Raw genomic sequence first — 13379 nt, forward strand, 5'->3', positions numbered from 1 at the left:
ATCCAGTTGCTTTGGAAAGTTTACTTTCATTCCTGGAAAGAACAAGTAGGGCTGATAAAACGCTTTGAAAATTGTTATGTTCATTCCAGAAAAAGTGAGCTGATCACTACCTGCCCAGAGCATCAGATGGAGTGGCAGGGTGGTGAAGTGTTGGAACAGGGTTCCTTTGGAAGAAGGGATAAGGGAAGGGCTACATCTGAAATATCTGCAGCATGGCTCTTGAAAGTGCCAGTGAATGAGCTTTAATGTTAGACCTGGAAACAAGAAAGCACCCAGCTAGCCAGTTATCCCAGATGAGAAAAACAATCACAAACACACAGAGGTTAGTTACTGGCTGAACAGCACAGCTGAGCCTGCACAAGAGGTTCCAGGAAGAGCGCCTCTGCCAGCTCTATAATTATATCTGCTACCACCAATCACTGCCTGGATCTCCCCTACCTCCACCAATCACTGCCTGGAGCTGTCCTACCTCCACCAATCACTGCCTGGAGCTATCCTACCTCCACCAATCATTTTCTGTAGTTATACTACTACCATTGACAACAATGGTGTTTTCCCACTTTCCCATGTTTAGTACCATGGGACCAACTTCATGGCAGGTATGTTATCTATGTCATATTTTTAGAGAAGAGTGAGGTAGAAAATTTCCTGTCCCTGGAGACCTTTCCAGTAGGATTTAGTTCAAGGCTCTTTTTCATTATAAAACTCATTTTTCAAGATGTATCGTATGACAGGGGGCAAAATCAGAAAGGCCACAAGATTAAACTTGTGGCTGAAGTTAATGGCCTAGGCAGCCTCTGTGGAGGACCAGCAAGCATGTGATGGCAGAAAGGCAGATGCCTGGAGGTGCCGCTGCCCCATCAGTCCATGGCAAGGATGTGGCTTGGGTACGGTGGGCTCTTCTCTTTCAAATAATGGTGCTTGTTTAACTCTTACTGAGTAGTTACCCACTGCTGCAGTCACTCTCTGAGTAGTGACAACACACTTGGCCCTGCTGTGGGAGTGGCGCCTCCACACAACCTAATGCTCTGTGGAGCCAACATGGCAGCAGTAGAACTTAGGAAAGGGATCCACAGAACGCTGAGCCCAGCCAGGTGACTGCTTAGCGGTCGGGTGTGAACACCATCATTACCCTGGACATGTCAGGACATCCTTTAGACGAGGCCAACCTTGTTCAGTTTGCATCTCTAGTTTCCCACATAAAGTAATTCCAAGCACACAAAAATACAAACATATCCTCAGGGGGGGGGGGGGCCTGGGTCTAGGAAGAGGTTAAAACAAAAAGCCACTTGGCCCAAAAACGAAAATGAAGACACTGTTATTAATATCTGATCGCTATGATCTGAGCAAAACCTGGAGTTAATTCAGAGTTTTAGAAATATTTTCAGAGAAAGGAAAGTAAACCAAGGCGTTCAAATACAAGTATCTAAAATATGAACAAAAGTAAAAAGGGGATAAAATGAAAGTTGGAAAATAAATTAACCACAAGTTTGAAGGCCATGGTAAATAAACAAAATATGGTCACAAATTAAAACTGGAGACGAGAAAGGAGGTTTAGAAACAAATGCATGGGAGCAGGACAGATGGCTCAGTGGTTTAGAACACTGGCTGTTCATCCAGAAGGCCCGGGTTCATTTCCCAGCACCCACATGGGGGCTTACAACTGTCTGTAACTCCAGTTCCATGGGATCTGACACCCTCACACAGATGTACTGTATCACAAGACATGCACATAAAATAAAAATAAATTTTAAAAAACTTAAAAAGCAATAACTGCATTATTAAGCAGAAAATGTGTTTTTGATTACAAAGGGCCTGGGGAGATAGATGGCTCTGTGACCAGAGCATCTGTCACATAAGCAGCAAGCAGGAGGACCAGAGTTCAGATTCTAGCCCCACATGACAGGCAGACAGGGGATGTCCAGAGGAAGCCATCTAGTGAGGCCAGGTCTTTTAAAGGCTCTGGTTTCAACCGAGAGGCTCTTCCACAATGGATAAGGCTGCAAGTGATTGAGAGGCACTCCATATTTCAACCTTGGGCTAATACATGCACACACATGCAGTGCACACACAGGACAACATGCAAACACACACACACACACACACACACACACACACACACCCATCATGCACTATGATGGACAGTTGCCTGACAGCATACCATCTGGAGCTGTGTATGCACAATACATTTATATAAACCTTAACAATGAATGGTAAATGCACAAGTAAGACATTTTTATAAATGGCCAATAACTCAGGAAAAATTCAAGTTTTTGATAAATCTAGTGTTCCCAAATTGTGAATTGATGGAACCATTAGGGTTTTTTGTTTGTTTGCTTTGGTTTTGGTTTTTCAAGCTTTAAGTAAATAAATTCTCTGTTCTACACATCTCCTGGAACATTTAAAATTATAGGAAGTGTCTCAGTGTTAAAAATGTAAATGTAATACTAATCCCAGACCAGATTAAGGTAATATAAAAGTCTCTTTATGGTACAGAGCACTGAGCTTGTTGAGAAATTTTTACAGTTCAAACTGCAGAAACATGGACTACAGCTATGATAATACAAATAAATCGCACACAGGTACAGCAAAGGTTTCTTGGAAGAAAAGTGCAATTAGTGAGGTGAGATGGGTAGAAAGTGTTATTTAGAAAAAAAAATGTTTCTTGTAAATGTGTTTGTGTTACCCAGTAAAAACAAAGACATATGCCCCTTGTGTTTAGTCTTTTGAAAATGTGTGCTCTTTTCAAAGGTGACAAAACACACAATCAGAAGGAACACTGTGCTTGCAGTCAGTGCTGCTTGTTTTTCTTAAACCATTCCAAAAGCACTTGGTCCATACTGTGTCATGTCCATCTTCTGAGCTCTCTGTACAAATCAAGCCCATTCTTCATTGTTCAGCAGTGAGAAGGCAGCCTAGACACGTCAACTTTTCGTGCACGTGTGTAAACTTTTAACAGCCTGATTCCCCCCCCACCTTAATGTTCAAGCTTGGAGAATTAAGAGCAAGAGAGACCAAGGGCCTGAAAGTGCTGTGCAAAGTTTCAGGCCAAACAATAAATGGCTGCCTTAAAGGGGACTGAATGAATGATGATAGCCTTGTCACAGCCAGGTTACTGTGTGGAAACTGAGGCACGGGGGATGCTGAACGCTTTCTGAGTAACCGCTGTGGCTTTCCTTGGCATCCGGAGTCTTTCCTTTTCATCTGGTTATGTCTCTTTCCTCATCAGAGCAGAAATGTTCTATGTCTCCTGTTTGCTAACATTGCCTACCTCACCGGCTGCAGTGCAGAGACTTTAGCTGCACTTTAAAAGAACACTCCAAGGGTGATTTGTTCATTTATCTAGGCTAAGCAATTATATAACCCTGCATTTTTTTTCTGCTATCTAAGAATGCACTTCATTAAGAATATGAAATTGGAAATCGAAATAAAATTTGGTGTGTGGAAGGATCATAGGGCACTGAATTTTATTTCACCAATCCCTTTTTTCTTTTAAGATAAAATCTCTCTGCGTAGACCAGAGTGGCCTTCTTAGAACTCAGAGATCTGCCTGCCTCTGCCTTCTAGTGTGCTACCACCACACTTGGCTTATTAAATTCTTATTAAATCTTAACTCTTTATAGTCTGTGGGTTATGAAGTAAAACCCATCAATAATATGTGGACATTTTGTTAATTTTTTCATAAACATTGTTTCTCTGTGTTTTGCCGCTTTGGGCATTATGCCAAGGCCATTATAGGTCCTCAGGAACTATCCACCAAAACATTTCAAATACAACAAATCAGAATTCCCAGTGTTCTAAGTAGAGTTAAGTGATACTGAAGGCAAGCAGTCACTCAGTGTGCCCACGGGAAGAAGTCCTGTGAATTTAAACAGCACTTTGTTTTCATCATGTTATGATAACGAATAGGAATTTTTCAGATATTTGCTGCAGTGAATTTCCATTACAAACTGACACCCAAGCCTCTGGTACTGAGGTAGGTCTGAGGCAACACGATAAAAGTCTCTAGTCATCGTTTGTCCCTCTGTCTTCCTCATATTCTCTACAAGACTAACTCTGTCACCTAATAAAACATGTCCCCCTTAGGGCCTTGCCTAGATGGTTTAAGTTTGGCTCCTGACTCAAAACCAAACCTGTTACATTGTCCTCCCTGTGGAAAGAGGGAAAGGAGATTCTAAAAAGTATGGTGATTAGAGGGTGTCAGGAAAGTCTGCGGATAAAACTTAAGGACTTGCGCTTTCCACCTATGGGGGTGGTGGGAGTGGTGTGTTGGGTGGGAATGTGTGCTGGCGCCTGTGTGCATGCATCTGTGTGCATGCGTGCATCTGTCTATCTGTCAGTCTGTCTGTCTGTCTGTCTGCCTGCCTGCCTGCCTGCCTGCCTGCCTGCCTGCCTGCCTGTGTTCCTGGCTCACAAGTGAACCTCTTCATAAGTGACTGGGACATTCAGACATGTCTCTGAGCCCCACTGTCAGTATATAATTTATCCGTGTGACCTGCTCCCAAGAGGCTGAGCGATGTAACCTCATCTTGCTAAGCTGACTTAATTAGACACATCTAGCGTAGACAAACCATCCAGGCCACTAAGACCCTGATGCGTGATGTGAACTAATCATGTTTAGCTCTTCCTGTGCTTGAGTGAGGTGAATGTCCCCAAATGAAGGGAGGCTTCGATGGAGAAGTGAAAAAAAAAGTCATGTTCTTGGTACATGGGACACTTTGAGATGCAGGAACTATTTGGAGTGCCTACCATGGGTGAAGCCAATGAGAAAGCACTGGGGTTGCTGAAGAAGTACACGAAAGGTTGTGGGGGATACAGGCCAGCTGCCACTTATGAACGTTTTCTTCGTAGCTGAAGGTGGCCCTTGGAGGGGTAAGATGTTCTCTTCTCTCTGGTTTCCTGCACACCCGTGAGCGGTGGAATGTAAGCTGGTGGCTGTAGTAAAGTCCAGGTGTTCTAGTGAGCCCAGCAAGCGGCAGGTCAGCCTCGATGTCACCTCACTCCTGGCTTCGTACACTCTGGATCCAATAACTGATGAGTCTGTCCACCCTGCCTGAAGCTCTTGTGCCCCTACAGACATTCATACCTCAGGGCCAGGGACCCGTGTGTCGGCACAACCCACTTCTCAATGAAACTTGTGTAAGTGAACCAGATGAGAGGTTTTAGAAGACACTTAACAGACACTTTTCAGTGGTGAAAATCAATCTAACAGGTCTACATCAGTAACCTTGATTTGTACTGGAGCATGTGGCTATCAAAGAGTGATGTGCTTTGGGAAGGACAGTGTGTGTGGCTCTGTGTGCACATGGGGGCGGGGGTGTTTCTCTTTGGATCGTGTAGACTTTGGATCGTGCAGCTTTCTTTCTTTGTTCCACTTTGTGTATGTATGGTGTAATCTGGCTGGTTCTTAGTGAAAGTGTTGAACTTTGCTGTTTCGGATCATTCAGAACGATGCTTTCCTGACAAGGCAAAAACAGTTGATGGACTACAGCAGAAAGCAATAAGAGCATCTATCTCCAGCCAGCCAGTGACATTTACAGGAGATTTGGCAGTTTACCCAGTTGTTTTGGTCTGTGTCCACCTGTCAAACACCATCTGGGAAGGAGATAGTCCACATGAATAAAATTCCAAGATAGCAGCCATTTAGGTATACATGGGAAAATACAGAATTGTCTCTTCCTCGGATGCCATATTAAACATTGCTTTCAGGATGTATCTTAAGGACCCTTATTTTCTCTCCTTATGCTTCCTGCCTCCTCAGAGAGCTTTGTTAAGTTATTTCCTAGGGCTGAGATCAAACTCCAGGCCTTAGGCAACAAGACAATTGGTCAACCACTGAGCCATACTCCCATCCCTCCAGATCTTTTAAAATGTCATTCCAACTTTTGTAGTCAGAACTCACAGAATTCACCACAACCCTAAGTGGACCCTAACTTCTTTGAGTAAAGAACACTGACACCTTGATAGATTTTGAAAAGGGGGACTTTCCTAGTTACTTATTTCAAGACAATAAGATTTCAAAGGAGAGTTATAGCAAATTTCACCACTGGGTAAGATCTGTAGGATCTTAGTAAACATTCAGTAATGACCATGATTGCAAAACTTACTCAGGGCTTATGTGGGACGAAGCAAATTGATGTTTGACTTTACATCAGCTTTATAGACCTACTTGAAAGATATAAATGGACTTACACAAAGTGCCCCACGCACTGTGAAGAACTGAAAGAGGCACAGGCAGAAGAGAGACAGGGACAGACAGACAGACAGACAGACACACGCACACACACACATGGACACACACACAGAGGCAGACAGACACAGAGAGACAGACAGACAGACAGTTAGACACACACAGAGACAGACAGACAGATACACACACACACACACACACACACACACACACACACACACACACACACACACACACACACACACCCCAGAGGGAGAGAGTGACAAAGAGAGAGGCACAGAGTGACAGAGAGACAGACATGGAGAGTGACACAGAGAGAGACAGATAGGCAGACACACATACACACAGAGACAGAGGGAGAGACTGACAAAGACACACACACACACACACACACACACACACACACACGGGGGGGTGGGGTGGGCAGAGACAGACACACACACATTCCCTGAGACTGTCAGCCTTAGTAGCAACATAGCTTGCAGATGAACTCAGAGAGGCATCTTAGCTTGAAGAATGTGCACAATTATTTTTTTTAGAGCTGTGTTTGATCCAGATACAATTTACATTGTAATACTTAAGACAAGTAACAGTATTAATTTCACACTTGTCTGAATGTAAAGAAAATGTTATGGGTTTTTTCAAAACTATTTCTGTGTGTGTGTGTGTGTGTGTGTGTGTGTGTGTGTGTGTGTGTGTGAGAGAGAGAGAGAGAGAGAGAGACTGGCCATGGTAGAAAGTATGCATGGCAATCAGAGAGCAGTTTTGTGAATTTGAGTCTCCTGCCTTTATGTGGGCTCCTCCAAGGGTGAGGAGCAAGCACTTTTACCAGCCTTGCCATCTTGGCACCAACAAAGTGTGCTTTGTTTTCATTAATGTATTTAATCACTTCACAGCCTGATCGCAAGCCCCTCTCTCCTCTCTTCTCCTTCCACTCTCACACCTCCTCATCCCCTTAATCCCCTCCCCATCTCAGAGAAGGAGAGCCCTCCAATGGGTACCAACCTACCCCGGCACCTCAAGTCTAAGTAAGACTAAGCGTGTCCTCTCCCACTGAGGCCAGACAAGACTGCCCAGCTAGGGTAAAGGAATCCAAAGGCAAGCAACACAGTCAGAGACACCTCCTACTTCAATTGTTAGGGGCCCACATGATGACCAAACTGCATATCTGTTACATATGTGTAGGGGGTCTAGGTCTAGCCCATGTATGTTCTTTGGTTGGTGGTTCAGGCTCTGTGAGCTCCCATGGGTCCAAATTAGTTGCCTCTGTAGGTCTCTTCTTGTGGAGTCCTTGATCCCTTGGGGCTCCCAGTGTGTTTGGAAGTGCAGGCACATTCTTTCACTACTTTGCATGCATTATAAGTTTTTTGGGGCCCTGAATGGGTGCTTTTTGACTGAATTTTTATAGGCTCCCTAGCACTTCAGATAGTAATATATTTGCTACATAAACATTTCTTGAGTGAATGAATTAGTGTTTTTGTTTGTTTTGTTTTGTTTTGTTTTGTTTTTTTAATTTCTGAGACAGGGTTTCTCTGTGTAGCCTTGACTATCTTGGACTCACTTTATAGACCAGGCTGGCCTCAAACTCATAGTGATCCACCTGCCTCTGACTCCCAAGTGCTGGGATTAAAGGTGTGTGCCGCCACGCCTGATGAGTTGGTGTTTTAATGACTTAGTGTGTCTGTTCTTTTAACATATTAACAGACATTTAAATGTGCATAGGTATATGTTGGTCTATGTTTATCATGAAGACAAGAGGGAAAAAAGGACTGTAAATAAGTTTCAGCTAATAAAACCCCAGATTTTAAAAGAAAGAAATATAAACTTTTGGAACCGCGGAAAGTTTAGATAAAACCAAGCTCAAAAGAGATTGTAAAATGAAAGTAATTGGATTTTAAATAAAAGAGAAACTAACAGGAAATTCATAGGTAGGTAATAGGTGGGAAAGCTTAGTTAGCTTGAAAAAAGTCCACAGTGAAGGAAACATCTAGCAGGTATGTTTATCCTCACTGGATATAAAGTCTTGGCAGTGAGCCTTCAGAAACAAAGTGAGACTTAGACCCGGTCATTAAAACTCTTCTGTCACTTTCAAGGTGACAAGAATTCAGAACAAACTTCTGCCTTTTTAAGAACGACTGGCGTTGAGGATGTGCCTTAGAACGCTCGCCTCCCATGTGTGATGAAGACTCGGGGTCTGCCCACTCCTCACCCCAACTGACTCTAGTTACATCTCAGAACAGGAGAAAGTTTATGCAGAAACCTAACATCTCTCCTCTCTTCTACATGTAAGAATGAAGAACCCATTCTTCATTCTTTTTTATGTACTTTCCTACTAAGCACAGGTTTATGAGCTTTGACCGGCAGGGCCTTCTCTGTGCTTTTGTCCTGATTCTTCTGCGCATCTCATTTCTGATGCTCAAACTCGCCTTGGTGGCCAGCCTCCTCCAGAGCAGTTCCTTGGATGTGCTCGTCCACGTCACTACACCTAAGACTGTGTCAGTGTTTCCATTAAGAGACTTTTCGTTCCCTGGGGTTTCTAAATAAGTCATTAAAATTCAAGCCAAATTCAAACTCTCGTGTAAAAGAGTCTTTTTTTTTTCCTTCCTGTATGCGGAAGGACTATAAGCCAATAACCCCCACTAACTCTAAGTTTAGTTAGGAGCTTACACTTTCTGCACACCAGTGTGACTAAGTGAGCGGTGTTGACACCACTGTAGCCTGAGACTAAATAAGACATTCTGTTTAACGAACAAATGTCTGTTCATCTCTTTGTCTGTCTGTCTCTCTCTCCTGCTTCCTCCCTCCTGCCAATTCTTCCTCCTTCTGTTTCCTCCCTCCTCCCTGATTGGTCACAGTTAATTCTTTCTAAAATTCAACAGGTATTTTTCTGTCTGAAGATGGCTTTGGTGTTATAGAAGTTTTACTCTGGGTAAATATGTGTTTTCTGCCAGCCCTGACTATTTTGGTCCTTTGAAGTTCAAAGGTTCTTGTTTCATATGATTTCTTAGATTATTGATAACTGCGAGTTCCCAGGAAGTAGAGGCAGCTTAGTAAGCCTGTTTACCCTAAGCAGGTCCCCCCACCCCCTTCGGAACCTTTTTCTTCTTGTTTCGGGTTGATGGAGGATGGCGTGTTGAAAGAGCAGTTGTGTACTGAACCTGTCCTCCTCCAGGACTGCTTTGTCATAGTTCCTCTCAGAGTGCAGCACTTAAAGGGGCAGGTGGCCATGGACGTTCCTGAAGGATCCTCCAGTGCCACCTCTTATCTCATGATGAGGAAATGGCCTTGGGGGGCCTGAGATCACTACTGGAGCAACTCAGTGCTAATGGCATCCCAGTTTGCTGAGTCTAAGATGTGGCTTAGTCTCCTGGTCCAGTAGGATAGAGGAGTTCATGGCACCTGAGCTTCTGAAAAGGACTTCCTTATGGGCACTTCCCCAGGTCAGACTGGGAGCACCCCCTTGGTCAGATGGGGAGTACTTTCTCAAGTCTGTAGGGAGCACTCTATTAGGTCAAACTTTGAGCTCAGATTGAGAGTACTTCCTAGAGTCAGGTGGGAACTACACCCTCAGCACTCCCTAGGGTCAGGGTCTAAGAGAACTAGTTGAACTTTAGACTTCACTGGCTGAGACCACTGGGCAGCATCTTATCCACTGGCCTGTAGCCTTGTAGCCTTGGTGTCCTTCAGTGCCTTCTGGAATTGCTGAATCGTAGATAGGGTTAAAAACTGCCTCATTTGGAGCATTTTCTTTTCTTTCTTTCTTTTTTTGTTTGTTTGTTTGTTTTTCTTTTTTGGTTTTTTGAGACAGAGTTTCTCTGTTGTAGTCTTGACTGTCCTGGATTCACTTTATAGACTAGGCTGGCCTCAAACTCACAGCAATCTGCCTGCCTCTGCCTCCCAAGTGCTGGGATTAAAGGCGTGCACCACCACCACCCAGCCTGGAGCATTTTCAAAACAGTGATAAAAATAAACATCTTTGTTATAAAGAATGTGTGTGTGTGTGTGTGTGTGTGTGTGTGTGTGTGTGTGTGTGTGTGCACTTGTAAATATGTGCTTCATAAAACAAGTTTTGCCTTTGAGTAGTTTTCATTCAAATAAGGCAGTGGGTTGTTTGTTTATTTGTTTTAACAGTAGCAAGGCAAAGAGGAGGACATAGGGAAGGTAAAAACTCAAATGAAAACACAAAGACCTCAAATGAAAATGAAACCTTTTAAAGCACTGGAAAGTGGTGGGAGACAGCCATCCACACAGTGAGCGTGCTTCCAAGGGACACACTGCTCTTATGTTTTCACATAGCTGCCTGTGTGCTAAGAACGCATTGTCCCTTTAGCCGAGCCAGGCTCAGGCGATGGTGGACAAGGCTCAGTATGCAGGGCCGTTTGGAGTAGGAATGCCCTGTTCTGCCAAGACTGTCATTATGACCCTGAAATGCGCCCTTTTGCAAAGGGCCAGAATTCAGAGGCTGCCCTTCCAGTTTCCACACTGATTTAGACAGCAGATGCATTAAATGGCAACGTGGTATTTAGAATCATTTGTCATATGGCTTCAAAGGAAAAAAAAAAAAAAGGATAGCTGGCTACAACAAGAATTCCTTAAGTGTTACTAGACCCTACATTTCTAAATGTAAAATCCCAGGCCAGAAGTTGTCAGGTGCCAAGGGCCTTTGCTGTGATGTCTCAGCCTAGGGAGAAGCTGACGGCTGTGCTGTTGTGCTGTTGCGTGTCCACGCTGTTGCGTGTCTACACGGCCTTCCTGACTTGCAGATGAGCCAAGCCTGAGGATATTATTGTTTCCCATGTTCACTTATTGTTCTGGTTCCTTCTACGGGGCTTTTGTTTGCCTCCCATCCAGCCATAATTCTCCTATGAGCTGCAAATGTGTTTAGTTGGATTGAGGGTCCTGCCACAGCTACGTCATGAGTGCAGCTGCCCTTGTTTCATTCCGTGGGGTCCCTTGGCTTCCTTCGTTTTAGACCTATTAAGAAATACGGCCCCAGTTCAGACTTTTCTTTTTTCACGTCTCACAGGGACCACAGTTTCTCTAACCTGTGTCCTTTCTCTTGCGGATTTTTCTTAATGTATTCTCCCCGCCCCCTTAAACTCTGCTTGGAAAATATAAACATAAATCATCTGGAATAGTAATAGTCAGCTATGTTAAAAGATATATCAGAACTATTTCACTGTAGTTGAAGCTTTAAGACTTTATTTATAGGTACAATAACCTCTCTCTCTCTCTCTCTCTCTCTCTCTCTCTCTATATATATATATATATATATATATATATATATATATATATATATATATATGTGCTCAATTTCCTGATGTCATGACATCTTACCAACTTTGATGCACCATTCCTACCCACAGAGTAAAAATAGTAACTCACAGAGGGTAAGGCGCTCCAGGAGCCAGGGGAGCAGGCTTGTCCAACACCTAACCTGCACTCGCTTACCCCTCACTTTTATTAAAAAGACAGTACACAAGGCCCAAAGAGGGGCTCCAGTGAGATGTTCCAAATTGAATCACTATTTTTTTTATCATAGTTGCACACCAGTAGCCTCTGCCGAGGTTTGAAAAACAACCTCACTGGCCTGAGATTTTCTCTCCAGCCAAAAAGCCTCCTTACCTGACAGAAACAAATGGCCCGACTGTAGGTCACAGACCGGAAGAGCGAAAGTGATGTCTTAGGCTGAGGGAGTCCAGCTAAGCCAGAATTGCTAGCAGTGGGTTTGTGTTCTAAGGTAAGTCCCTTTAGTAAGCCAGGCCTCCAGTTCCTGTGAACTGATGGGGCACGATGGCAGAGTCTATAAGTGACACACCCTAAGTCTGTGTGTGGCTCTGTGAAAGGCATAGAGAGAGGGAAACACACAGCTCACAGAAAGGCACAGGTGGATGCCTACCATGTTACCCAGGATAAACAGAAGTGGGGCTCTGAGCAGCAGGCTAGGAGCACGTCCGAGGAGCAGTAGGTCGCGTGGCAGCAGTAAGCCTTCTCCACTATAGGAGAATGCAAGGCCCCAAGGTTGGCTTAGGGGGCTCAGAGGCTCAGCGGCCCCTGCCAGGATAGGATTTGTGTGGTGTCATTTTAGAAAGAGGTAGCCCACCTTTATAGACATCTGCTTCCATCTTCTCTCATATTTTAAATATTTAAATTGTATGGCACAGCTTACACTCTAGCCTTAGAATGTAATTTTGAAATTTATATGAGGCAGTGATCAGACTTCTGTGTTTACTCGCTTATTTATTTTCTGTTTATTTTTTTAGAAAGGGTCTTAAGGAATCCCAGACTCTCTCTATAACCAAGGATAACCTTGAACTCCTCCTGATCCTCCTGCCTTTCGTTCCCAAGTGCTGGGATTTAACTTGTATTTTTCTTCCCCAGTGGACAGTCAGTTGTTCCAACACCATTGACTGAATGTAACAGAGCTCCTAGCTGACTGGAAATGTTACTTTTATTATGTACTATCTGCATTAGGATGCCTATTTTTAGATGATACTGTATATGATCAAACTTAATATACTCAATGGTTAGCAGCAGACTTCTCTCTCAGCTCTGATTTTTATAGACCATTTTGGCATATAGCAGCATAGTCCATTTTTATTTTTTCTTGACATACTCTCCTCTGGCTTCTTAAAAGCTCAATTTCCAGCTGAACTTTTGAGTATATTTGACAAGTTTTATTAAAAATATTCTTCTTAGGTGCTGGATAGATGGCTCAGAGGTTAAGAGCACTGGCTACTCTTCCAAAGGTCCTGAGTTCAACCACATGGTGGCTCACAACCGTTTATAATGAGATCTGGTGCCTGTTTTTTTCTGCACACAGGCATGCATGCAGGCAAAACAGTGTACACAAAATAAATAAATCTTTTTTAAAAGAGCTTTTTAAAGATATCTTGTTAGAAATTAATTTGGTATCACTTTGAATATTAGTCTCAATATTAGCAGTATTAGTTTGAGGAATATTTTTGACTTTATATATTAATTCTTCACACTAAGGAATGTTTATTCTGGTCAATTTTTATGACATTCAGTAAGTTTTTACACTTCATATATAATGTGCATAGTTCTCATGAAGTTAATTACTAGATATTTGATGTGTGTTCTTAATTGTTTCATTATATGTAATTTCTTATTAACACTGATCTATAAAGCAGCTATTGCATTTTGTACATTTTGGTTATATCCATGT

At 43.1% G+C, this 13379-nt stretch overlaps 1 protein-coding gene across 2 annotated transcripts in view; it reads left to right on the forward strand.

Annotated features, from left to right (window-relative positions):
- Mkx (mohawk homeobox) overlaps positions 1–13379 on the forward strand; it is a 70674-nt gene that overhangs the window by 12955 nt on the left and 44340 nt on the right. The window lies entirely within an intron of this gene.

This window comes from Acomys russatus, chromosome 9 (genome assembly GCF_903995435.1).
Source record: "Acomys russatus chromosome 9, mAcoRus1.1, whole genome shotgun sequence".
Classification (NCBI taxonomy): Eukaryota; Metazoa; Chordata; class Mammalia; order Rodentia; family Muridae; genus Acomys; species Acomys russatus.